The sequence below is a fragment of the Aegilops tauschii genome, chromosome 4, assembly GCF_002575655.3.
Source record: "Aegilops tauschii subsp. strangulata cultivar AL8/78 chromosome 4, Aet v6.0, whole genome shotgun sequence".
Lineage (NCBI taxonomy): Eukaryota > Viridiplantae > Streptophyta > Magnoliopsida > Poales > Poaceae > Aegilops > Aegilops tauschii.
This window is the reverse complement of record NC_053038.3, coordinates 38057978-38084914: the sequence shown is the minus strand read 5'-3', so window position 1 is coordinate 38084914 and position 26937 is coordinate 38057978.

Genomic DNA, 26937 nt, shown 5'->3' with positions numbered 1-26937 from the left:
CTTCATTGGCTTCGCTTCAATCCACTTGGTGAAAATTTGTCCACGGCGACAAGCTGATGTGTCATGCCGCCGCAGGCCGTCTTGAATGGGCCCACCATGTCCAGCCCCCAGACGGCAAAGGGCCAGGTGAGGGGGATGGTCTTGAGTGCAGAAGCCGGCAGGTGTTGCTTGGAGATGAAGACTTGGCACCCTTTGCAGCATTTGACTAATTCCTTGGCATCTTCCAAAGCAGTCGGCCAGAAGAAACCATGGCAGAAAGCTTTGGCGACAAGTGATGTTGACACCGCGTGGTGGCCGCATTCGCCTTGGTGGATATCCTTGAGGATTACTATGCCCTTCTCTGGCTCGACGCGGCGCTGGAAGACTCCAGTGACGCTACGCTTAACATGTTCTCTATTTATTATTGCGTATGCTCCGGCTTGGCGTTGAACTAGTCTTGCGAAGATCTCATCAGTCGGCAGCTCTCTATTTACTAGGAAGTTGAGGATGGGCTGGGCCCATGATGGAGCTGTGACTTCTTCTATTGTCAGTACGGCTACTGTGACCCGGGTGGGTGGGTTGGGTGGTGAAGAGTTGGAGTCGTCCATCGCATGTTGTGTCGTTGCAGTCCCCGGGGCGACTGCTGCAGTCCCCGGGCCGGGTTCTGAAGTCCCCGAGCCGGGTGCGACTACGGCAGTCCCCGGGCCGCCTGTCGAAGTCCCCGAGCCGCCTGCTGGGTTCCCCAAGTCGGATCCGACTGCATCAGGGGCAGGCGGTACAAAGATGGTGTCTGATTCTGGAGACGGCTTGATAGACGGTTTGAGGAGACGTCGGAGGGAGACGCCGGTTGGGATAGCTTGTCGGGTGGAGCCGATCCGTGCCAGGGCATCTGCTTGCTCGTTGTTGGCTCATGGCATGTGGAGGAACTCGCATCCTTCAAAGTATCCGCTGATTTGCTGAACGAGGAATCGATAGCTCGCCATGTTTGCGTCCTTGGCGTCCCAGTCGCCAGATGACTGCTGGACCACCAAATCCGAGTCGCCGTAACACAAGATCCGGCGTATGCTGAGTTCTTTGGCTAGCCGGAGCCCGTGTATGAGCGCCTCGTACTCGGCCACATTGTGGGAGGCGGCAAAATGAATTTGCAATGTGTATCTGAGTTTGTCGCCCTTGGGAGAGGTGAGGACGATGCCGGCTCCCAAGCCGGTGTGCATCTTGGATCCATCGAAGTGCATCCGCAATTGAGTGGAGTCGGGAGCCGACGGTAGGTACTGGGTCTCGGCCCAGTTGACAAGGAAGTCGACCAATGCTTGGGAGTTGATGGCGGTGCGGGGCTGGTAGAAGATCGTGTAAAGAGCCAGCGCAATGGCCCACTTAGCCACGCGGCCGGATGCATCCCGACTGCCTATGATCTTGACAAGCGGGGCAGTGCATACGACCGTGATGGGATGCTCTTGAAAGTAGGGCTTCAGCTTCTTGGCGGCAAAGTACACTCCATAGCACATCTTCTGGTAGTGCGGGTAGTTTTGCTTCGAGGTGGACAGTACTCTGTCGGGTGGGATATCTCTCCCCACGAGGCGGGGGAGGAGGCGGATTGCCTTGTCGTTCCACAGCTCGGGGGCGGCCTTCTGCGCCGCGTTCAATGGTGACCCGAGTCCGACTACGGCTAGCAGCCGGCTCCTTGTCTTTTCTTGCGCGGGCGCCGCTTGCAGTCGGCGTCCGGGATGTCGCGCCGTGCTCTCAGCATGGTGGAGGACTTTTAGCGCGGGCGCTAGCTTCATGCCGTTCTGCGGCCGCGTCGATCAGCTGTTGGATGCATCTAGTCATGTAGGGGAGCTCATCAGCCCCCAGCCCGTTCAGCTCGTCTACGGCCGCGTGAGCGGCACGCAGGTTCTCGAGTGGCGTGGCGTAGACTGGGCGGTCTGCTTCCAGCATGCTGGCGACGGCCGCGCCGCGCTTCTTGACGAGGCCGGCTCGGCTCGGCCCGCCAGGAGGCGGCGTACCAAAGGCGGCGCGGTCGACTTCGCGCTGGTGAGCCTCAGTGAGGTGTCTCATGGATGCTATCTTCTGGCCCTCCGCGATGAGGGCGAGGCGGCGTGCCTCCAGAGTCTCGGCGTCGGTGTCGGCCGGGATGGGGACGGACAAGTCGTGCAGCGCCGCTTGTAGGGCATCGTGGGCGTTCTCGCCCAAGACGGCGCCGTGGCTGATGACCAACACCTCAGTGACAGCGCTACTGCCACTGTTGGCTTGAGGGAGAGGGTCGCCAATGGGTGGCTTATCATTGTGGGAGCCAGTAAGACATCGTCGGTGCCTGGAAACGGGATAAGGCGAAGACATGCACGCCGGCGAATCTTACCCAGTTTCGGGGCTCTCCATGGAGATAACACCCCTAGTCCTGCTCTGCGGGGTCTCCGCATGATCACTAGATCAACACAAGTGGCTACAAGTGCTCCTTGAGCTGTTTGGCTAGAGGAGGAAGAAAGGGAAGGCTAGCTCTCCTCTTCCCTCTACGTGGTGTCCAAAACTATCTCAGAGATCAACCCTTTGCATGGGTGCCCTGGGGGGTTTATATAGGCCTGCCCCCCAGGGATACAATGGTAATCCGACTGGGTGCGGGTCCCAGTCGTCAGTGTCTGTGCTCGCCAGCTTCTCCGCCGGCCGTTGGGGCCCGCCGTCTGGTGGGTCCCGCCGGCTGCCGGCCTCTTGGTCGACAGGCCGGCCCCACCGCCTGGAGGCCTTGTCGGCGGCTGGTTACTGTTGCCTCGCCCCTGATGACGAGGACTTTGTCGAGGTAAGCGTGGCTACGGTGCCGCCACCGGGCAGGCTGTCACTGTAGCCTCACCTCGTCTTGTCTCCTTAATGATGCACATACTTCGAGGGAGGGAGGTAGCCGGCTACGCCTTAGGCCGACTAGGGGAGGCCTGGCCGCCTTCGAGCGTCTCTCTGGCTAAAGGGGCCCGCCGCCCGCGGGCCGTACTGGCGCTTGTCGTGGGTGACGTCACGGTCAACATGGCAATAGTGCCACGCCGGACGGGGGATGGCTGACCCGTACGGCGCACTGTGGCCATGCATGCTCCGGGATTCGGGGGTGGCAGGCTGTACTGTGACCACGCCCCGTCTTATCACCGTTATGTGGGTGCAGCCCTGGTGGGTGCAATCTTGGCCGGCTTCCAGGAGTCGGTCTTCTTGTGGCTGGCTTCTGGGAGTCGGTCTACTTGTGGCCGGCTTCTGGGAGTCGGTCTACTTATGGCCGGCTTCTAGGAGTCGGCCTACTCATGGCCGGCTTCTGGAAGTCGTCCATCTTATGGTTATCTTCGGGAAGGTTTTGGAGGTCGGGTCGCCTTCCGGTAGTCGGCCATCTTATGGTTATCTTCGGGAAGGTTTTGGAGGTCGGGTCGCCTTCCGGTAGTCGGCCTGTGAGATAGCCGACCAGGGGAAGGCAGCCCCATGTTTTGGATGCTTGAAGGCCCGATCGGCCTGACAAATTTTCAAAGAGCCAGGGGGAGTCAGTTAGGCTACCCGTGGCCATTTACTCCGACAGGCTTCCAGGACCGCGGGCAATCGCCTGTATCTTGGGCAAAGCTCAGGCCCCAGCCTCGCAGCGCATCTTCAAACAGTTTGCTCGTGAAGTGAACGCAGTCCTCCCCAAGCTCGAGGCCACGCGCCCGCTCAAGTGGTCCCAGTGCGCCATCACCTTCAACTCGGCAGATCTGCTCAAGTGCGCAGCCACTGCTGGCGCCCTCCCGATGCTGTGCTCCCCAGTCATCAGCAATGTACAAGTCACCAAGACCCTCATCGACAGCAGCGCGGGGCTCAATGTCCTGTCCGTCGACACATTCGACAACCTCCAAGTGCCATACAAGCAACTTCAGCGTACCAAGCCTTTCTCAGGGGTGACCGACGGTTCCACCACACCGATTGGGTAGGTCCGCCTTCCTGTCACCTTCGGGGAACGCAAGAGCTACCGCACCGAGCTCATCGACTTCAACGTCGCCCACATCCGTCTGCCGTACAACGCCATCCTCGGGTATCCAGCCCTGGCCAAGTTCATGGCCGTCACCCACCACGGCTACAACGTCCTCAAGATGCTAGGAAGCGGCAGAATCATCACGGTCCCATGTGAAGAAAGAGATGCGGTGTGCTCCCTCGAGCGCGCCTTCCAAGCTGCAGCGATCGACGACCCCGACAGCAGAAGTGAGGGCCCTCCATAGGCCATCCCCAAGAAGAAGCAGCTGCGCCGTGCCGGGCCTCAGGAGGGTGGCATCACAGCTAGAACCTCGTCAGGATCAGCGCCCGCTCCAGGGGTGCCTCCCTCCGTCGCATAGGAAGGCGCGCCCGGCGCCCTCCTCGGGCAGGGCTCGGGGGCTTTCTTCTGAAAGGCCTCGGACCTTGCCCACATCACGAGGGAGGCGCTTGGGCACCACTTGGAGGCGTGCTTCGCGGCACCTTTCCCTCAGGGGATCACAGGAAAGGGAGCGCCCACCGCTCAGGAGTTCGTCACCAAGACCACTCAGGAACTGCAAGATGCAAGGGTCATGCGCAGCGACCACCGCTCATGAGGCACAGCCCCCCATCCATGCGAGGATGCCGGGCTGCACGTCTGCATCGATGTCCCAGGGCTCAACAAGGCCGCATCACAGGAGCTCTTCTGGCCTTCGCGCATGGGACGCTGCAAGGGTCCACCGCACAGCTACGTTCGCATGCCCTTTGGCCTGCCGAGCGTGTCGTCAGCCTATCAGCGTAACATGCGGTGCATCATGGCAGCTCAGGAGGCCAGGCAGCACGCCGTCCTGGCGGAGATGGAGATGGTCCTCAGGGAACCACCTGAGCCCCCAGAGCCTCCCGAGGCTCAGGGCCCCGGTGGCTCATGAGGAGCCATTCCCTCGACACACGCCTTCAACTGCACCAACTCTTCTTCGTCGACAGAACCAGGTGACATTTTCCAAGTTCATTTAGCTGGGAGCGCCCTCAGGCTGCATTATTCCCAGGCCGCATGGGTCCGTCCCTGTGGCATGTATCCTTTGCTTATGTATTTAGCTTACCTTGCTGGGGGCGCCCCTCGGGCTGCATCCTCCCCAAGCCACTCGAGCCAGGCCCAGTGGCATGTATCTTTCTGCATTTACTTAAGCTGGTTTGCCTTCTGTGCTTAATCTGCCTGATTACCACCTGCTCGATCGCCACCCACCATGGGTCCATTCATCCCGCGCAATTCGCTTGCGCGTTAAAAGGGGGGCTCCTGAGCATCGCGACTCGGGAGCTCTTACTGGCTCTCCAGCCCTCACCCCCTGGCCTTGACCTCGGCATCGCGACCTGGCATACCAGCGGCGGCTCAGCTCGCTTGAGGGCCGGGAACTGAGGACGTAGAGTGCTTGCACCTAACCGCATTGCAGGAACATACAAACTTCAAGACTCAAGACCAGGTGCAACCCGCCTTGAGGTAGGGCCTCGCGAGTCCCGCGCTGGCTCACGAGTGCCCAGATACACCTCGCAGCCCTGCCGTGCAAGCCACGTGTCAGGGCGGGGCTGTACACGCCCCGGGGGCTCCTCCCGGAGGGGGTCCCCCTCCCACGCACAAGTGGAAGCACCATGCTCCGCGCTGGCCGTCGACACTGGCGAGGAGCGGCTATGCCCGTGCACAAGCGGAAGCACTATGCTCCGCGCTGGTGATAAACAACTGAGGGCGGCTCATGGTCGTACCAACCTCAGGGAGCCCCAGAGCTCAGCGTCCGGCCTCACCGCAAGGCCTCCCCTCGGGAGAGCCGCGCGAGGGGGCTGGGCACGGGGGCTGCGCTCGGGTCACGCCCAAGCGTGCGCCACCCAACCAGGTCTCCCGGACCTGGTCGTCGCATGCCCCTCCCAAGGCCTCGGCGAGGACAGGTATGGAAGCCGTTTGCAGATCAAGCGGGACTCCTGAGCATCGCGACTCAGGAGCCTGATTGGTCACATAGCCCCTCACTCCTTGGTCTGTCCTAGTCTCCGGTCGGCCCAATGGCGGTTGAGGTATGCGCGGGGCCGGGCTCTGCCGAAGTAGAACATTAATCTATCCCCACGAACTCTCCCTATAAGATGTTTGCGCGTCAAGGGGGACTCCTGAGCATCGCGACTCAGGAGCCTAACTGGTCACGTAGCCCGTCACTCCTTGGTCCGTCCTGGTCTCCAGTCGGCCCAACGGCGGTTGAGGTATGCGCGGGGCCGGGCCCTGCCGACGCAGAACACAAAGCAAATAGGAAGGAAAGCACAAAATCTTGAAGCAAATATTACAAACATATTGTCCTCACAATATCAAATGAAAAGTCTAAACGCCTCCACGAGGCCTGATGCATGTTGCAGGAACAAAACAGGAAACTAGCTGCAGGTCACCCCTGAACACTGCCATCACCGGCTCCTTCGTGGGTGATGTCATCTTCACCTGCACCATCAGCCGCAGGATCGCCGGACAAGGGTGCGGAGACAAAGCCGCGGAACTTCTTCAGCAGGGCCTCCACCTGACCTTGCACAGCTGCGGCAGCGGGTGCGCTGTGATCATCAACCACGGGTTCCAGCAGCTCGTCAAGACAAGCGTTGGGGTCGCGGAGGTACAGATGACTGAAGACGCGAGTCAATGCAGCTGAAGACAGTACGCAAGCTTCTGCCTCCGCCATGGGACCGACAGCATCAACGATTTCCTCGAGCGCCTTCACCAAGAGAGGAAGCAGCCGGGCGGGGCCTTCCTCATCGGTGGCCAGTGACTTCTCTAGGCCGTGCTCGTAGAGCGTCTTCAGTGCCTTGCGAGATCTCTTCTCGAGGTCGGCAAAGGCCACGCGGTCCTCGGCCAGGACCAGCGCCTTGGCATCAAGATCGGCCTCCCTCGCCTTCACCTTCCACTCCAGCTCTTCCAACTGGATGCGCTCGGCGGCCTGCGTCTTCCCCAGCTCCACCAGCTCAGCGTCACGGTTCTTGACGGCGTCTTCCAGGGCCTTCACCTCCTCCTCCTTTGCCAGGCGGCCGCGCCCTTCTTCAGCGTGCTCGTCGCGCAGGCTCTACAACTCGTCCTCCAGCTCTTGGCAGCGGTCGCGGGTGGCCTTAGTGTCTTTCAGTGCCGCCTCACAAGCGGTTGCGGCATTGGCGGCACTCTGCTTCTCCTTCTCGGAAGATGCTGCGGCCTGGCTCAGCGCCGCGCGGACCACCAAGTCGGAGTGAAGCCAGCCAGAGGCCAGCTCCAGACGCCCGGCCACCATGCGCGGCTCCGCGCTCAGGAGATCTGCCCATAGCTGGGTCATCTCTGAAAGGGCGTGTTCCAAAACAGCAGCAGGAGTAGAAGAACCTGGGAGTGGAGGTGCAGCAGTGGGAGGAGGCGACGTCGTCACCAAGGCCTGGGAGGCTGCGTGTTCCGGAGCAGCCGGGACCTCTCCAGGCAAGCCAGACACCGGCACCTCCAGAGCCAGTGGGGGCATGGGGGTTGATTCCACACGGCGATGCCCTTCTTGTCCTCGCGGGGGCGACCGGGTTGGGGAAGTGCGAGTGCTACTGCTACCTCCTTTCCCTGCGGAGGGAGGCGTGGCCGTCGCACCCTCCTTCCTATTCATTGCCAAGGGCACCGGCCTGATCAACCAAGGGTGAACGTCAGGAAATGATGAGTACAAGCAGGGACAAGACGAAGCTCAAGGCTCTTACCCATCCACCGCGACGTATTCCACCTTCCTCTTGGGGAGCTTGAAGCCGGACAGTGTCGGGGCCTGAGAAGTGGGCGCGCGGGCCCGGCGGTAGAAGGGCCGGAGCCCACCTCAGGAGGCATCAAGACGGAGGCAGCATCCCGAGGAACCAACGACGACCTACCCCTTGTCGGGATGAGAGGTTGCCCCTCTCCTCCTGGCGAGCGTCGGCCTCGGCGTCGTCGGGAAGGGCGTGGAGGATCTCGGCCTTGCTCCAAGGAGGAGACTCCCCCACCTCCTCCAGAGTCTTCTCCGAGTCCACCTCTTCTTCCTCCTCCCCACGGGACTCGTCAGAGGACACCTCCACCGGATTCGGTGCTGCGGAAGCTCCGGCGAGCGCTGGCGGCACCAGCCCGCGCGCGTCGAAGGTCGGCCTGGAAACCACAAATGGCTCCCAGTCCTTGCGCACAAACAAAGGAGTAAAGACACTCGGCGGGTACACCTGGTTCTCCCCAACTAGGTGGCGCAGGACAGCGGCCAATTCGACACCAGGAAGGGCCCCCTATCTCAGGCGGGTCTTGTCTTCTTCATCTCCGAGCTCCCACAAGGGACGCGCACGCGCCTGAAGCGGGGCGACGCGCAGCACCAGGAACTCCCTCAGGAGCATGGCCCCTGTAACCTTCGCCGCCTTCGCGTTGCCAGGCTTCAGGTCCGCCTGCATCTGCGCCAACACCGGCAATGCCTGCTCGTCGGCAAGCTCTGCGTGGAGCCACCCCTTGTTGGACTAGGGCGCCTCCGTCTGCAGTACCAGGCGCGGATGGGCGCGCTTAGCGTCCATCATGACCCATTTGGCCCGGATGTTGTCGGCCCTCTACCCGGTGCTCGAGATTGAGTTGGCCTTGCCGGACATGACAAAATTGGCGCACCCGAAGACGTGTCCGTCACTGACGCGAAGGAGGAAGAAGTGGCGTAGGAGCGCCACGGACGGCATCACGCCCATATACGCTTTGCAGTAGTAGGCGAAGATGGACAGAAGGAGGACAGAATTGGAATGGAGGTGCAGCACCTGCAGCCCCTAATGGTCAAGGACCTCATAAAAGAATCAGAGAAGGGAGGAACCAACCCGACGGTGACGCTGCTCGAGAAAAAGGGGAAGAAGGTGCTCCCCTCAGGCTCCGGCACGTCGGAGGCAAGCCGGAGCTCCGTCTTCCCCCATTCGTTGCTCTCCCCCGCCGTCAGCAGGCGCGTGGAACCCGACGGTGGGTGCTTCGAGAGCTGGCTCGTACAAAGCCGGCTCGGAGGAGGACTGGACCCTGTATGGCGCCATCTGTCGCGGGTGCAGAACAAGATTGGAGCAGATCTGGAGGTATCAGTGGCGAAAAGCGAGAAAGGGGATCTGGAGCGAGGCGAGGAAGAAGCAATGAAGGCAAGCATTGTCTGCGCCAGCCTTTTGTATAGTTGGGCAGTTGCCGAGGCAGCGTGGGGAAGCGGAGACACCCACGTCCAATCCACCGCCACGCGTCAACCGAGGTCGCGGGCTTTTGGGGCCCGCAGCGCTCCATACTTGACCCTTGGCTTCGCCTCAAAGCCAAGCCCGAGCGTGCCTTAGGCCCGGGGGCTACTGTCGGCGTTCTGGGAACGGGGGTCCCCAGACTTGCCTACCTGCGGCCCACGGCGTGGCTAAGCTAGCGGGCCGTACGACCCATCTTCATCAACAAGGCAATCAAGACCTTCGCGAGGGGCCAAACCTCGCGAGGCGGACGACGCAAGACCTCCTCAGGAGCGGCCTAGCCAGGCTGGCTCACGAGGAGCAGAGATATCAAGGCGGGGCAAACCTCACAAGGCTCTCGTGACGTGAGCCATGACGATCAACACCAGGCAGGCGCCAGGTGGGCGCCAGGGCGCGCAGCGTCCTTGTTTCCTCTTTGATGCTAAAGAAGCAGGCGCAGGCGCGGAGTACCGAGGTGTCAAGCAAAGGTTTCCATATCGGTGCAACAAGACCAGCAGGACGGCAAGGCGGAGGTCACATGGGGCCCAAGGCGGCGTCATCACCAGAGCCTTTTGCAGGCGAAGACCGCTTTTGTCAGGATAGCTTGTACTAGCTGTCCCCTTTCAAATTTGCCTGCCGTTGTTGGCTCCCTTCCCGCTCAATATTTGGGGAGAGGACCAGGGCCTATATAAGTAGGGCTAGGCACCACACTAGAAGAGAGAGGAAGTCGCGCTCTCACCGCACAAGTTCACCAAGCACAAGAACACCTCAACCTCAGGAGGTTGTCCTTCCCCTTGTACTGCTCATCATTAGCCCAAGAGGCAATCCACCACCACACACTGGAGTAGGGTATTACACCACAACGGTGGCCCGAACCAGTATAAATCCCGTGTCTTTCTGTGTTGCGAGTTCGTCGAGTTCGTCCGTGAGATCTTAGCAAGCTAGGGCGTGGATCGGTAGGAGGGAAAGAACTTCGTGCGCACCCCAAAGTTCAAACCTTAAGGGTTTTGCTGGAACCCGAGATCCGACACATGGAACACAGTCCGGCTAGGCTGAAGATGTCTCTGCTTGATTCCCAACTTCTCCATAGTATCTTTGTATAGGATGTTGATGCTGCTGCCGCCATCTATCAGAACTCGGGAGAAGCGAGCAGCCCGCCTCTCCGTGGCAAAGGTGGCATCCAACACCAGAGCATAAGAACCGGGATTGGGCATCACCTCCGGGTGGTTGGCTCTGCTCCAGTGATGGGCTTCACAGACCAATGCATGAACTCGGGGTTCTCTGATGCTACTGCATTTACTTCTTGTTGTCGCTGCCGTCTGCTATGCCTATCATCGGCCACGCTGGTGAACACAACATAAGCTCCATGCTCTTCAAGGTATTCGTCTTGTATTGCGCTGACTGGCCGAACTGCCGGTTGCTGGGGAGGAGGAGGCGGCGGGCCGGCAGGCGGAGGAGGCCGGAGTCCATCACCCTTGGCGATCCTGGTGAGCTAGTGGCACTTCCGAGTGGTGGGGTTGGACGGGTTCGCACCGCTGTGGAACTTGCAGGGTGCATCAAGAGTCTGCTCGTACGAGAAGGCGGGCAACCAGTTAGGCTTATCGCCCTTCTGGCGTTTGGGAGGAGGTTGCCCTTCCGGCTACTGGTCTTCAACTGTCGCCACCTGCCGGCTCGTGGAAGCCGGCTGCGTGGCCTTGCACTTGTTAGATGACCCCGATTGGTATCACCAGCCGGGGTTCAAGGAGCTTGGGGCGCCACTTTGCCTGATGCATCAACTTGGATCTCTGCCTTCATGGAGGAGTCGGCCGTGGCGTACTTGTCTCCTATGATCAGCAGTTCGTCAAGGGTCGCCGGCTCGTCGCAGAGAAGCTTGTGCTTGAGAAGGGTGCCCTCTCGGCACCCGACAGTAAAGTACTCGATGTCCTGCACCTCGTGCACGCCCTCGCAAGAGTTGCGCAGCTCGGCCCAGCGCGTGAGGTAGTCGCGAGTCGACTCGTTGGGGCCTTGGACGCACAAGGAGAGCTGGCGAGGCTTGGGCGGCCATTTGTACGTGCTGGTGAACTTGCGGATGAAGGCTTCAGTGAAATCGACCCAGTTGTTGATGCTGCGGGGTTTCAGGCTGTTCAGCCAAGTCCGGGCCGTGCCCTGGAGCATGAGCGGAACCTACTTCACGGCAATGCGCTTGTTGCCGTTGGCGATGCTGAAGGCTGTGGAGTAGTCGACCAGCCAGTCCTCCGGCTTCACGGAGCCGGTGTACTTGGGCGTATATCTCGGGAGAGTGAACCCTTTGGAGAAGGGCCCATCTCGGATGCGGGGGCCAAAACAAGGCGGACCCAATTCGTCTTCTTCTTCTAGTGCCAGGGATCGGTTGAGGTGGTTGATCCGGTGGCGGGCATCGTTCTCTCCGACTCCTTCTCGGCGGCCAAGGCGGTCGCCGAGTGTCGGGTGATCAACAGGCGGCAGGGAAGGGCGTCTTCCCCTGTGAGGGGGAGGAGGAGGTGGGCAGTCGTCCCGCCGTTCCACTTCTCTTGGGCGGCAGTCTTGGTCGCGCTCGATGGTGATGCGAGTCCGGCTGTGGTTGGCAGCCGACTCCTTGTCTCTTCTACCACGGACACCACCAGTCGGCGTCTGGGATGTCGCACCTTGGTCTCGGCGAGGTGCCGGGTCGTCGTTTCACCGGATGGGCGCTTCAGTGCGGCACCCGGTCCCTTGCTGCTCAGCAGCCGCGTCAAGGAGCTGCTGGACGCGCTCCATCATGTGGCGACGCTCGTCGCCCTCGAGCTTGTCTATCTCGTCTGCTGCCGCCTGGGCAGCTCATATGTTCTCTGTGGGCGTGGCATAGACCGGACGATCTGTCCCGAACAGGCTGGCAATGGTCGTGCCACGCTGCCGGATCAAGCCAATGCGGCTAGGCCCACCAGGAGCCGGCATGCCGCCGACGGCGCAGTCCATTTCAAGCTGGTAGGCCTCCGAAAGGCATCTCATGCTAGCCAGCCGGCTAGCACTTTCGACGAGCTGGACACGGCATGCCTCCAGCGTGTCGGCGTTAGCGTCTTCCGGGATGGGCGCAGTCAGGTCTTGCATCACCGCCTGCAACGGATCCTGGCCGCCTCCGCCAGAGTGCTCGCCATGGCTAATGACGAGTACCTCCGTGACGGTGCTGCCGCCGCTGTCCGCGCGAGGAAGCGGCTCGTCGTAGACCACCATGTTGGTGGGGAACGCGTCAAGCGACGCCATGTCGGAGTCGACAAGCATCGGGTCGGTGGAGCCAACCGACTCCAAGTCTGCAGCAGGCTCGCTGGAGACGTGGAGCTGATCGAGGAGGCTCACGAGGCGGCTCTCGGGGCCTTCTGCGCCCGCGTCGCATGCGGGCTCGTAGGAGAGGCGGATCTCGCCAATGAGATTGGCGAGGCAGCTCGCCGCACAGGCGACCTCCGCGCCGTGCAGCGCATCGGCGCAGACGCCGTCTGGCGTGCCGGGCTGGCTGCGCTCGCCAAGAAGGAACAAGGTTCCCGTCCAGAACAGGTCTCTAGGAGACGCTGCACCTCGCCCCACGGTGGGCGCCAAATGTCGGGGGTTGGGTGCGGCATATGCCAATGGATGGCTTATCATGGTGGGAGTGAGTAGAACGTCGCCGGTGCCTGGAAGCGGGATGAGGCATAGACACGAACGCCGGTGCACTTTACACAGGTTCGGGACTCTCCTATGAGATAACACCCCTAGTCCTGCTCTGCGGGGTCTCCGCATGATCACTAAGGCACTAGTGAGTACAGTGGTGCTCCTCGAGCTGCATGCTAGTGGTAGGAGAAGGCAGGCACGCTCTCTCCTTCCTCTGGGTATGAGTCTAGTTCTAGCGGGTTCTGAACCCTTTGCATGGGTGCCCTGGGGGGTATATATAGGCCTACCCCCCAGCGGTACAATGGTAATCTGGCCGGGTGTAGGACCCGGCTATCAGTGTCTCTGGTCGCCGGCTTCTCCGACGGCTGCTGGGGCCCGCCGCCAGGTGGGCCCCGCCGACTGGTCCGGCACAGAGCCGACAGGCCGCCTCCGCCGCTCGCGGGTCTTGCTGGCTGCTGATTACTGTAGCCATGACGCTAATGATGCACGCTTGGTCAGGGGGGGCGTGGCTACAGTCCCGCCGCCTGGTGGGAGATCACTGTAGCCACTCTGTGTCTCATCTGGTTAATGGTGCGTAGGCCCCGAGGAAGAAGCGGGCCGCCTGCTAGAAGCCGGCCTCCCTTGGTTTCGACTGGTCGGGCCTCCGCCGTCTTCCGGGCTCTCGCTGCCTGGTAGGACCGCCGCCGGCAGGTCGTACCGATAGGCCGTCATGGGAACAGGGCTCCGCCTACCAGCTGTGACGTCAGGGGTGGAGTGGCAACAGTGTCGCGCCGGGCGGAGATCTCCGCCTGTACGGAGCACTGTGGCCACGCCCGGCCCAGATATGGGGGGTGATGGGCTACACTGTAGCCTCTCCACATCTTGTCTTCTTAATGGGAGTGCAGACTCTGAGGGCGCTGTGGGCCGCCTGCTAGAAGCCGGCCTCTCTGGAGGCCGCCGGCAGGGAGTCGGCCCATCTTGGTGCCGCCTTTCGGAGCTTAGCCGCCTTCTGGCCAGCTGGCCGCTCGGCCGGCCGGCCCCCAGAGGGCGGCGCTTGATCTTGCTGTCTTGAGGGGCGCGGTCAACCCCGATGTCTTGAAAGGTTCAGGGACTCGGGTTAGGCTACCCGTGTCCCATTACTCCGACAACCATGCGAATCCCGGTACCCCCATTATCAAAAGATAGCATACACGGTATTCATGGCATCCCGAATGCTCCGTCACTACTTCCAGGAGTGTTCGATTACGGTGGCTTCCGAAGTACCACCCAACGACATAATAAACAACTGCGATGCCACAGGCCGGATTGCCAAATGGGCCATTGAGCTCGTTCCATTTGATATTACATACAAACCACGTCAAGCTATCAAATCCCAAGTACTGGCTGACTTCATCGCCGAATGGACAGAGGCCGAGCTCCCTAAATAGTACGGCACATATTCCAATTGGGTTATGTACTCCGATGGCTCCAAAATGCTGGCAGGGCTAGGAGCGGGCATCGTTTTAACATCCCCTACTGGAGATGTCGTTCAGTACGTACTCCAAATACTATACACAGACTCCAACAACGCAGCCGAATACGAAGCCTTATTGCACGGTCTCCGGATGGCCGTCTCCAAGGGCATACAACGCCTGGAAGTGCACGGGGACTCAAACCTCGCAATATCTCAAATAAATTGAGACTTCGATGCCAAAGATCCTAAGATGGCAGCTTATCGTAATGCCGACATAAAAATGTCGGCTCGGTTCGAGGGGCTCGAGTTCCATCATGTGGCTCGAGAGAGTAATCAAGCGGCGGACGTTCTTGCTCGTATCGGCGCTAAGCGCGACCCCGTCCCGCCTAATATCTTTCTGGAAAGGCTCTTTAAGCCATCCGTGGTGTGGCAGGGGGAAAACGGCAACACTAGTCCGGATCCGAACATAACCCCAGATCCCGAAAACACCGACATCATCGGAGGCTCAGCCACCGAAATAACACCGTTGGCGCATCTCATTATGGTAGTAATTGCCCCGTGGAGTGAACCCTTCCTGGCCTACCTCAACAGGAAGGAGCTTCCTCAGGACCAGAATGAGGCCCGCCGCATTGTCTGGCGTTCGAAGGCCTACAAGGTTCATGATGGAGAGCTCTATAAGAAAAGCGCTATCGGAGTCGTTCAAAGATGTATCTCCGAGGAGGAGGGGCGGCAGCTACTGGCTGAGATTCATGCCGGTCTCGGCGGGCACCACGCTGCAGCTCGTTCCCTCGTTAGCAAGGCCTTCCGTACAGGATTTTATTGGCCGACGGCCCGAGCGGATGCGCCGGACCTTGTCCAACGTTGTCTTGGATGCCAACTCTTCGCCAACCAAAGCCATATGCCCCCACCGCCCTACAAACAATCCCCATCACTTGGCTTTTTGCGGTCTGGGGACTGGATATGGTTGGACCCCTTAAAGGAGGAAGCCATAAGAAGAAATATTTGCTAGTCATGGTGGACAAATTCACCAAGTGGATAGAGGCGAAACCAGTTAAAACGGCCGAGTCCGAGCCAGTAATAGACTTTATATCCGGCGTTGTACACCGTTACGGTTTTCCGCACAGTATCATCACTGATAACTGCTCCATTTCATAGCCGACAAAGTGAAAACCTGGTGCGCTAATCTGGGCATCAAGCTCGATTACGCCTCTGTATATCATCCACAAACAAAGTGTCAAGTCGAAAGAGCCAATGGTCTTATTATGAGCGGCATTAAGCCCAGGCTGGTGCGGTATTTGAAAGAGTCAGACAAGCACTGGGTTGAGGAGCTCGACTCCGTACTCTAGGGGCTGCGGACCACGCCCAATCGCACTACCGGATACACACCTTTCTTCATGGTGTACGGCGCAGAGGCAATACTGCCCTGCGACATTATTCATGACTCAACTCGAGTGCGCATGTATGAAGAGAGAGAGGCCGAGCTCGATCGGCAGGACAACTTAGATGCCCTGGAGGAGGAGCGTGATGTTGCAAAAGCCCGTTCCGCATTTTATCAACAGCAGGCTCGCAGGTATCAAAGCAGAGAGGTGCGGGCCAAAACTTGCAACGTTTGCGAACTCGTTCTACATCTACCAGAGAAGAAAAAGGATAAACTCAAGCCCAAGTGGTAGGGTCCCTTCATCATCGATGAAGTTCTCACCGGAGGGGCGTACCGCCTGCGTGATGCGTCAGACAATCGATTAGAGCCGAACCCCTGGAACGCGGCCAGACTCCGAAGATTCTATACCTAGCGCGGAAATCTTTGTTCGTTTCCTTCCCCCTATTTTTCCATTATTTTTTCTCTCTCTTTTCGTTTTTATTTTTAGCTTTTAAAAGCTTTCGTGCGATTAGACCGTACACCCCCGACGCATACGTCTTGAAGTATGTACGTCTATTATACCTGGGGGCTTCTTGGACAGAAGCTTGCTATTGTTATCTTCCCAGCATCAAGCTCCTCACATATGCGTTTTTCCCATATGTACATTTTGTTCACCATTATATGCATCGATATGACTTAAGTTTTGGCCAAGCTGGGTTGCCTGGCTCCTGTGCTTATGCCCTACGTTCCCGTTAGTTCGTCTAGGGCATAAAGGGAGCACCTCTGCGATTGTTACTGCCGGGTCATCCGGATGTGTACCTTAGACTGGGCGAAGCCGAAAGCTAGCGTTCTTAAGGGAATATTCGGTCGGTGAACTAAAGATGTTTTTGCATTCATCCCATCGTGAACCCCCAGAAGCTATACACATTGTGATTTCTTCATCACAGTTCGGACATGCACATCGATGCATGCACACCCAGGGAAAGGAACCCTTAACAGAACTATTCTCTCTGGAAGATGTTTCTTACAATCTTAATGTAATATAACATAACTAGCCGAATAATTGTCTGTTCAAGCAACTATGACCCCTACGCTCGGTTTCCATGCATACCCAGTCTACTCGGCCGTTCTGGTATTCGGAAACACTCCGCACCTTCGGGTCGAGAGGTTGAAGCGAAAAGGTCCGCCATGACAATCATTTTCAGCTAGAGCTACATATGCAAAGGAAAGTACATAGTCACTTGGACTCAAAAAAATTCCTCCTCTATGCCGTCCAGCAGGCTATCTAACTTACAATCCTGCTGGGAATACTTGGCGGCTACTTATACTTGGTTATATACTAAACTAACGGGAATTTCTTCCCCCTTTGACCCTAGTGGTCCGACCCGGGCCATGTGATTCGGATCCAGATTGGTATATCATGTTTTTACCATGGCCCAGGCTTCTCACGCACCCTCTCAGCAAGGCGATATCTTCCATAGTCGGATACGCCGCCGCTTTCCCTTGAACAGCTCTGCAAGCTTCTCCATACTCCCTGGAGGAGAGTCGGATGGCCATAAGGCTTTGGCTACACTCCGCATTGCCTGCCGAGCTTGCTCGTGCAACTGCGACAGCTCTTGCAGGAGATCACTTGATGATCCGGACACCTCCTCTTCGGGCGGCCCATCAACATACCTGCAATCACAGCTATATCAGCTTACCCCCAAACTGTTATAAGGTAAATCCGACCACATATTGAATATGCCGCCTCGCAGCTTTTTGTTCTCCTTCACGGCGTCGGCTAGCTGGGCTCGCACATCTTTCAGTTCTTCGCCCAGTTTGGTATTTGAATCTTGGAGTTTGTTTTTCTCCTGCCTGACTCGGGTCAACACCCGTTCGCCTGCGGTGTGTAGTCTTTTTGCCTCTTTCTCTCCCGCTTGAGCGGTTTTCAACTTCTCTTCCAGTTGACATGATGGTCCTATTATGAAATAAGCAATAGTATTAGCACGGCTACTGTATAATTGTTATTCCTCGATGGAGGAGAACCTTACCAGAAGATGCCTTCTTGGACTCTTTCAGTTCGGCGGTAGAAGCATTCAGCTGTGTCCGACACTGCTCCAGCTCTTGAGCTACCAGGTTGTTCCTCTCCATCAGGACCTGGTTATACATCGATCCTTAAATCACTTATGCCAACTGCTTTCAGTCTCGGGGGCTACTAGCATGTGCTTATCCTTTTCGGACAAAATAAACCTTACCTGCACATCCGTCAAATGCTGCTTTGTGGCTTTGCCAAGCCCATCTCAAGCAGCTCGGATATATGCGTCAGCCGAGCTGAAGGAATCAAACACCTCTTTCAAACAGCGGGGGTCTCGTAAAATGGCCCTCAAGCGCCAATGATTCATGGCGCTCTCCACTTCCGAGTTGGTGACGGACATATTTTCCGAGCCCTCGGCCAAAAGACAGTCCGGCGTCACCCCCATATGGGCCCCTGTCCCCTCGGCTGGGGCTGGATCCTGGTTGCTGGGAGTATTACTGCCCAGACCCCCGGACACAGTCCGGCGGACTCTTTTCCTGATACGGAATGAGCATGAAAGTCACAGTTGGATGCGACTATTAAAACACATATTTGCAAACCCATTCCTCTTTGACGAGGGCCCGATCGTGTCTTCACCTGCCTTCCTCTTCGAAGGCTTGCCCCGTGCGGGAGCTGCTCTCTTCGGAGTCGCTCCTGGAGTAGCACGGTATGTCGAACGCCTCCCCTTCGAAGCACGAGACAGTGCGGTGGGTGAGGCGGAACGGAGGAATCCTTTCGGGGAAGATGTCTCCTGACTACTTACGTGTGAAGCGAGGAGAAGACCAGGGTAATCGGCGATGATGGCCACTTCGGTGCCGTCGTAGCTCGCCTGGTAAAACACGACATTCTCCAGCACCACAAATATATCCGGAACCTCTTCGAATCCAGGGTCAAGGTCCCGATTGTGGCCCTCGGGCTGCGGGGCGGGGCTGTAGAGCCCCTTGGAAGTCTTTCGCCAGTGTTGTTATAAATAGATGGGTTAATAAAGCTCAGGGAGGGGAATTTGTGGAGCAAAAAGGTTGGGGCTCACCTAGCTTGGAGGTTTGTACATGGAATATCCTTCTCTGTGCGTGATGCGCAGGAACTCCTCTTCCTCACCCTTGAACAGTTCAGCCAATATTTTGGCTAGGGTGGCAGGGGCATCCAGACCTTTCCTACCGCAGCGGGAGGTGTCATCTTCCCCATTGCATTCCACATGGGGAGTCCTCTGTATTGGAGTGGCTGAACTCCACGTACTATGGAGGTCGCCACCACTTCGATTATTGTATACCCGGACTGGGCAGGCATCCTGATCTTGCTCAGGAGTTGGCAAACTTCCGCACTATCTTCCTCCTCGGGACTCCGGGGGCGCCAGCTGTGGCGCTTCTTCAGAGGAACACTCGCAAACTCGGGGAGGCCTCTCCGGACCGGATCTAGAAGTACGACATCATCAATGTAAAACCACTCAGAGGTCCACTCTTCAGACGCCTTCTTCGGCGTGCTGGACAGGTATCCGGTCTCGGCAATGCGCCATATTTCAGCGCCCCCCACTTCAAATATTGATCCTTCGTGGTTGCGCGGGACGAGGCAGAACAACTGTCTCCACAGTTCAAAATGGGCCTCAATACCCAGAAATAGTTCGCATAAAGCAACATAACCCGCGATGTGCAGAATGGAGGCCGGGGTAAAGTTGTGCATCTGGAGGCCATAATACTCCAGAAGCCCTCGGAGAAATGGGTGAATGGGAAATCCCACGCCCCTCGGCAAATAGAGGACGAAGCACACTCGTTCTCCCGCAGACGGATTGGGGAAATCCTCTGCCTTGGTTTTGCCTTTGAAGGAGGCCAATCCTGCTCGAACAGGGACTAGATCTGCAGGAGGGAGAAATCCCTGCGTTTGCAGCTTCTCCAATTGGCTGTGGGATATAGAGCACCGCTCCCACTCGCCTCTCTCTAGGTTGGAACGGGAAGAGGAGTTGGGAATGTTGGACATGTTGGGGTGGTCTCTCCTGGCAGTCTGTGAGGATTTTTTCCGCACGGTGCCGAATGGATCTAAGATCCAATCTCTTTAAATAGACACTCTTTCTTGCATGGCTAGGGTGTTATTTGCAAAAAATACACCGACCATCCGCATTCGCCCGACACGTGGAAGTTGAAGACATCGAAGCACAGAAGCCGAAGGGTGTGGCATTGAATTAAAAGTCGAACACATTACTTGGAAGCCGTCGGAGGGGGAACCCGCCTTGCAATGCCGAAGACAATCCGCAGACCAAACACCTCATCATTGAAGCCTGGTTTGGGGGTTACTGAGGGAGTCCTGGACTAAGGGGTGCTCGGGCGTCCGGCCTGTTAGCCACGGGCCAGACTGATGGGCTGTGAAGATACGAAGATCGAAGACTGCGCCCGTGTCCGGATGGGACTCTCCTTGGCGTGGAAGACAAGCTTGGCGACCGGATATGTAGATTCCTTTCTCTATAACCAACCTTGTGTAACCCTAGATCTCCCCGGTGTCTATATAAACCGGAGGACTTAGTCCGAAAAGGGATATATTCATTACCATAGTCATACAGGGTAGACTTCTAGGGTTTAGCCATTACGATCTCGTGGTAGATCAACTCTTGTAATACTCATATTCATCAAGATCAATCAAGCAGGAAGTAGGATATTACCTCCATAGATAGGGCCCGAACCTGGGTAAACATCGTGTCCCTTGTCTCCTGTTACCATCGACCTTAGACACACAGTTCGGGACCCCCTACCCGAGATCCGCCGGTTTTGACACCGACATTGCCACCTTAAGTTGAACCATTAATTAACAACTCACATCTGTTATGGATTCACTCAACCCCAATCCACGTCTACGAGCATAGCATGGCGATATAAGCATAACGTATAAGTAACTCCCAGGGTTTGGTAAACAGGGCTATAGGTTCTACCTCATCATCTACTTCCCAAATACCCACATGTTAAGAGATCCTACTCATGCAATGTGTGAGGGTTGAACTAATGCATAAAAACTGGGTATGAAAGGGGTATGACGAAAGTGTTACTTGCCTTGCTGACGATCCGCAAAACCTACTGACTCGTAGTAGCACGCTTCGCACTCCGGGAATTCTATCGCAAACAAACAATAAATCACATTAGAAATCAAGCAAAGATGCACGGGTAAAACTCAAATAAGAAGATCTAACCAGAAAGTTCAATTGAAGAACTCCGGTTTGCAAAAAGAATCAAATCAAACGGAGCAACGAAACTCAAACTACGAAAGAAACAAGATCCGATTACTAATCTGGACTAGAGTCAAATTTTACAGCACTAAAATCTTGTTCAAGTTGGTTAACCAGAAAGAGAACTTTGAGACAAAGATCTAGGCACTTGTTTCACCTGATTTGGATATACGAGCGAAAAGTTATACTAGATCAAAGATTAGGGCAGAAATCACGATCGGAAATAATCGCGGAAAAACCCTGGAAAAAGAAAAGTGACGAATAGGCTAACGAACGAATGTTCGCTGTCTGCGGCTAATGGATGAACGGCGTTCGTTATACGAATGTACGGACAAACGTCCGCTATTTAACTAAACCACCGAAAACAAAAACTGATCTAAATAAAAAAACGATCTAGGGTTTTCAAAAAACCGAACGGTTTTTCTCGCGAAAACCGACAGCAGCGCGGTCGGGTCCGGCGGGTGGCGGGGCGGCGGGTCGCGGCGGCGGCGTGGCGAGGCAGTGGCGGCGGCAGACGGCGGCGGCAGTGGGTTGGCGGAGAGTCGAGGCGGCGGACAGCGGCGACGGCGGCGCGATGCGGCGGCGGCGGCGGATCGGGCAGGAGGCGCTAGGGTTAGGGCAAGCGGCGGCACGACTTGGGCCTCGGGGGGTCACGGGCCTCGGCTTATAAAGCCAGCCGGGCCAGGAGTCCTAGTCGGACATGACCCGGTTAGGTCGGTTCACTTTAAAAAAAAACCTGACGCAGAAAAACTAACGAAAGAAATACTAAACAGACTGCAAAATCCTGAAATAAATTTTCCCGGTCCTCTAATAATATTACGGACAAAGTGAACATTTATCTGGGCCTCTAATGCAATTTTGAAAAACGCACATTTTTCCTAATTCAAATAAAATTGCAATAAAATCCAAATAAAATTTATTTATTTGATTTTAATATTTCCCCTCCAATATTTCATTTACTTTGGAGAAGTCATGTTATCTCCTCTCATATGTTTTAATATGAAATATTTTTGGAGAGAAAAATAATTAAAATCAAAGTGATCCTTGTTTCAATATTTCATAAAATTCAAATATGAAGAACGTGAAATCCCCAACTCTCTCCGTGGGTCCTTGAGTTGCTTAGAATTTCAAGGATCGCAAAACGAAATGCAATGAAAATATGATATGCATGAATGACCTATGTATAACATTCCAAATTGAAAATTTGGGATGTTACAACCATAATCCAAGTGTTGGTTTGTGAGCTAGATATCGAAGAATATGTTTCACAGCCTTATGGTGTGATTTGATCAAAATCAATAGCATTTTCATCAGTGCATAGATGGCCATTTGTGGGCATAGGGATTTTGACGCCTTTGCAATCTTGCATGCCGAATTTTCTCAGTACATCCTTGAGGTATTTCTCCTGAGATATGAATATGCCATTGCGCTGTTGACGAATTTGAAGACCTAAGAAGAATTTCAATTCTCCCATCATAGACATTTGATATTCTTCACTCATCATATATGCAAATTCATCACTGTAACGTTGGTCAGTACAGCCAAAAATGATATCATCAACATATATTTGGCACACAAACAATTCACCATCATAGGATTTAGTGAAAGAGTTGGGTCAAGGGAACCGGGTTTGAAGCCTTTCTTCATGAGGAATTCCTTCAAAGTATCATACCACGCCCGAGGGGCCTGCTTGAGGCCATATAACACTACAGGAAACAGCTATTTTGCCGTCTGCCACGGCGGACGGCAAAGACCTTTGCCGTCAGCCGCGGACGGCAAAAGGCTCCGGCAAAGTAGGCTACGGTAAACAGGTCCTTTGCCGTCTACTTTTTATGGCAGACGGCAAAGAGTCCTTTGCCTACAGCGGCGGACGGCAAAGAGGAGGGACGGCAAAAATACTGGACGTCCGCCAGCGTTAGTTCGTTAGGCGGCTATAGATAGCTCTTTGCCATAGGTACGAAAGCAATACCCGTTGATGTCGTATTTGTCAAATGAACGGACCTTATAGTCAAAACCATTAGCGACTTGTCTCAATTCGGCGTCCATAGACTCTGAATTAGCCTACAAGTTTAATATGAAAGGATTGTTGCATTACACACAAATTAGCGAATGAAACCGGGATAGCCGCCTACAAATTAGCCTACAAGTCTAATTGAAATTACCGTTTGTTTGAACCAAGAGATGAAACCGGGATAGCCGCCTCCTTGCTTTGCGAGAAGCTCATACTCTTCGACAGAATCCTTTTGGATCACCGCTCCATACGAGAATAAGGCGACGTATCGACTGTATGAAATATCCAGGAATAAGAGCAGTTCAAAGGAAATAGAAGTTGCGAAACTATGTACCGAGAATTTACTCGATGTACGGCCGCACTTCTATCAGGTTGTTGAAGATATACAACGAAATGGTCCGCCATTGTTCGTTATCCAAAGATACTGGATTTGAAATACTGGCTGGTGCGAGATTCCCTTTGAATAGGCTGAGGTTGGATCCACCCTTTTTAGGGTCGTCAGCATTGTACCGAGGCTTCGGATTATGCAAATGACGATTTTTAGCTTCGTAGTGTGCTGTCACGAAGTTTGCCGCCTCCTCAGTGATGAATGCCTCAGCCATCGATGCTTCAATTCTATGTTTATTTTTACATTTTTGTCAAAGCGTCTTCTGCATCCTCTCAGTTGGGTAGCACCAACGATTTTGCACGGGCCCCCCCAATCTTGCCCCGGTCGGGAGATGCAAAATCAAATGTTGCATTGGATTAAAGAAGCCCGGTGGAAAGATCTTCTCTAACTTGCAGATCAACTCCGGCGCCAACTCTTCCATTTCTTCTAGCACGCCAGGCGATAGTTCTTTCGCACAAAGAACATGGAAGAAATAGCTGAGTTCTGCCAGTACTAGCCATTCATCCTCAGGGATGAAGCCACGCAACATCACCGGCATTACCCGCTCAATCCATATGTGCCAATCATGACTCTTGAGACCAAATATCTTCAATTTATCAAGACTGGCTCCCCTCTGTAGGTTCGAAACTACCCGATCACCAAACCTCGCAGCGATGAAACAACTGCACATTTAAAACTACCCGATCAACACAATTATATATGATGTTTTTCATAACAAAATCAAAAGATATATGACCTAACTAATAATTCACAAATATATGACCCCGTCGGCTTCTGGAAGGCCAAAGAACACCTTTTCGGGAGGTGTCGGGGGTCGGGGTGTCGTGTCGGTGTCGGGGTCGGGGTCTCGGGGTCGGGGTGTCGGGTCGGGGTGCCGGGTCGGAGTCGGGGTGCCGTGTCGGGGTGCCGGGTCGGGGTCGGGGTGCCGTGTCGGGTCGGGGTTTTTTCCTCTTTTTTCTTTTTCTTCTTCTTCCTATTCTTCCTTTTCTTCCTCATCTTATTTTTTCTTCTCCTCCTCCTCTTCTTCTTCTTCTTCCTTTCCTTTTTCCTCTTCTTCTTCTCCTCCTCTCCTCTTTTTTCTTCTTCTTCTTCCTCTTCTTCTTTTTTCTTCTCCTCCTCCTCTTCTTCTTCTTCCTTTCCTTTTTCCTCTTCTTCTTCTCCTCCTCTCCTCTTTTTTCTTCTTCTTCTTCTTCTTCCTCTTCTTCTTTTTTCTTCTCCTCCTCCTCTTCTTCTTCTTCCTTTCCTTTTTCCTCTTCTTCTTCTCCTCCTCTCCTCTTTTTTCTTCTTCTTCTTCCTCTTCTTCTTTTTTCTTCTCCTCCTCCTCTTCTTCTTCTTCCTTTCCTTTTTCCTCTTCTTCTCCTCCTCTCCTCTTTTTTCTTCTTCTTCTTCTTTCCTCAAACTAAACTAAACCTAAAACTAAACCAAAAACTAAAACTAAACCTAAAACTACAACTAAAACTAAATCTAAACTAAAACTAAAACTAAAAAGGACAAAAACAGAAGAAAAAAAACAGAAAAAAAAACAGAAAAAACAGAAAAAAAAAAACAGAAAAAAGGGGGGCTCACCTGGGGGGTGGAGGAGGCCGGTGAAGGAGGGGGGCGGGGCGGTGGAGGAGGCGGCCTGGGGCGGCGGGGGCCGGGCCCTGGCGGTGGGGCGCGGGGCGGCGGGGGCCCGGGGCGGTGGGGGCGACGGGGCCCCGGGGCGGCGGCGAGCCGGGGCGGCGGGGGCGATGGGGCGGCGGGGGGCCGGGCCCGGGCGGTGGGGCGCGGGGCGGCGGGGGACCGGGGCGGCGGGGGGCCGGGGCGGGGGGGCGACGGGGCGGTGGGGGCGACGGGGCCCCGGGGCGGCGGCGAGCCGGGGCGGCGGCGGCGCGCGGCGGGCGGCGGCGGCGGCGGGGGGGGTGGGAGGAGAGAAACGGCGAGGGAGAGACGAAGTGAGTAACGGGCGGGGGGTACGGGCCGTTAGGTAGTGAGCTCTTTGCCGTCCGCTTTTTTGCCTCTTTGCCGTCTGCTAGCGGACGGCAAAGAGGTGGCCCGTTAAGTTTTTCCCAAACGGGCGGGGGGTGGGGGCCACCTCACTCTTTGCCGTCCGCCAGCGGACGGCAAAGAGCTGGCAGATGGCAAAGAGCTTCTTTGTCGTCTGCCCTTTCTTTGCCGTCTGCTTTTGTGTAGCTGATGGCAAAGAGCTTCTTTGCCGTCAGCTAGCAGACGGCAAAGAGCTGGCAGATGGCAAATTAGCTGATTCCAGTAGTGTAAGGCCTTATTGAGTCTGAAGACTTTGTCAGTATTCTTTGGATCTTCAAAACCAGGGGGTTGAGCAACATATACTTCTTCCTCAATCTTACCATTGAGGAATGCACTTTTCACACCCATTTGATATAAGATGATATCATGATGGTTAGCATAAGCAAGTAATATGCGAATAGCCTCAAGTCTAGCAACAGGTGCAAAAATTTCATCGAAATCAATTCCTTCAACCTGTGTGTAGCCTTGAGCTACAAGCCGTGCCTTATTTCTCACCACAAGGTCATTTTCATCTTGCTTGTTGCGGCAGATCCACTTTGTGCCAATGATATTGTGCTTGCGAGGATCTGGACGTTTGACCAGTTCTCAGACGTTGTTGAGCTCGAATTGATGTAATTCCTCTTGCATAGCTTGAATCCACTCAGGCTCCAGAAATGCTTCATCTACCTTAGTGGGCTCTATGATAGAGACGAAAGCAAAGTGCCCACAAAAGTTAGACAAATGTGAAGCTCTTGAGTGTGTGAGAGGGCCTGGAATGTTGATGTCGCTGATGATTTTCTCAATCTGCACTTCATTTGCAATGCGAGGATGAGCAGGTTATAGTTGAGGAATTTGATCCGCATTTTCTTCAGCACCATTTTCCTCAGGTGCATCAACATGACGTTCTTCACGTTCTGGAATGACTTCTTCAGCACCATTTTTCATCTACCATAGGAGGTAGGTGCTCTCTTTGCGAGCCATTAGTTTTATCAAACCGCACATCTACAGTTTCAACAACCTTGTGGTGAACGTTGTTGAAGACTTTGTAGGTGTGCGAGTCCTTTCCGTAACCAAGCATAAAACCCTCATGTGCTTTCGGTGCAAATTTAGAATTGTGATGAGGATCTCTAATCCAACATTTAGCACCGAAGACTTTGAAATAACTCACATTGGGTTTCTTGTCAGTGAGGAGTTCATATGCAGTCTTCTTGAAGAATTTGTGAAGATATACCTTGTTGATGATGTGGCACGCAGTATCAATTGCCTCAATCCGGAAATGACGAGGCGTCTTGTATTCATCAAGCATCGTGCGAGCCATCTCAACAAGAGTCCTGTTCTTGCACTCCACGACGCCATTCTGCTGAGGAGTATAAGGAGCAGATAACTCATGAGTTATACCAAGTTCATCAAGATAGTCATCAAGACCAGTATTCTTGAACTCTGTTCCATTGTTACTTCGGATGTGCTTGATCTTCACACCAAAGTTGGTTGAAGCCCTCGAGGAATATCGTTTGAAGACTTCCTGCACTTCACGTTTGTAAGCGACAATATGCACCCATGTGTAACGAGAGTAATCATCAACAATAACAAAGCCATATAGAGATGCTTCATTAGTGAATGCAGAGTAATGGTTAGGACCAAAGAGATCCATGTGAAGCAATTCAAATGGTCGAGTGGTAGTCATGATAGTCTTCGTGGATGCTTGGCCTTGGTCATCTTTCCAGCTTCACAGGCTCCGCACAAGTGATCTTTGAGGAATTTGACATTCTC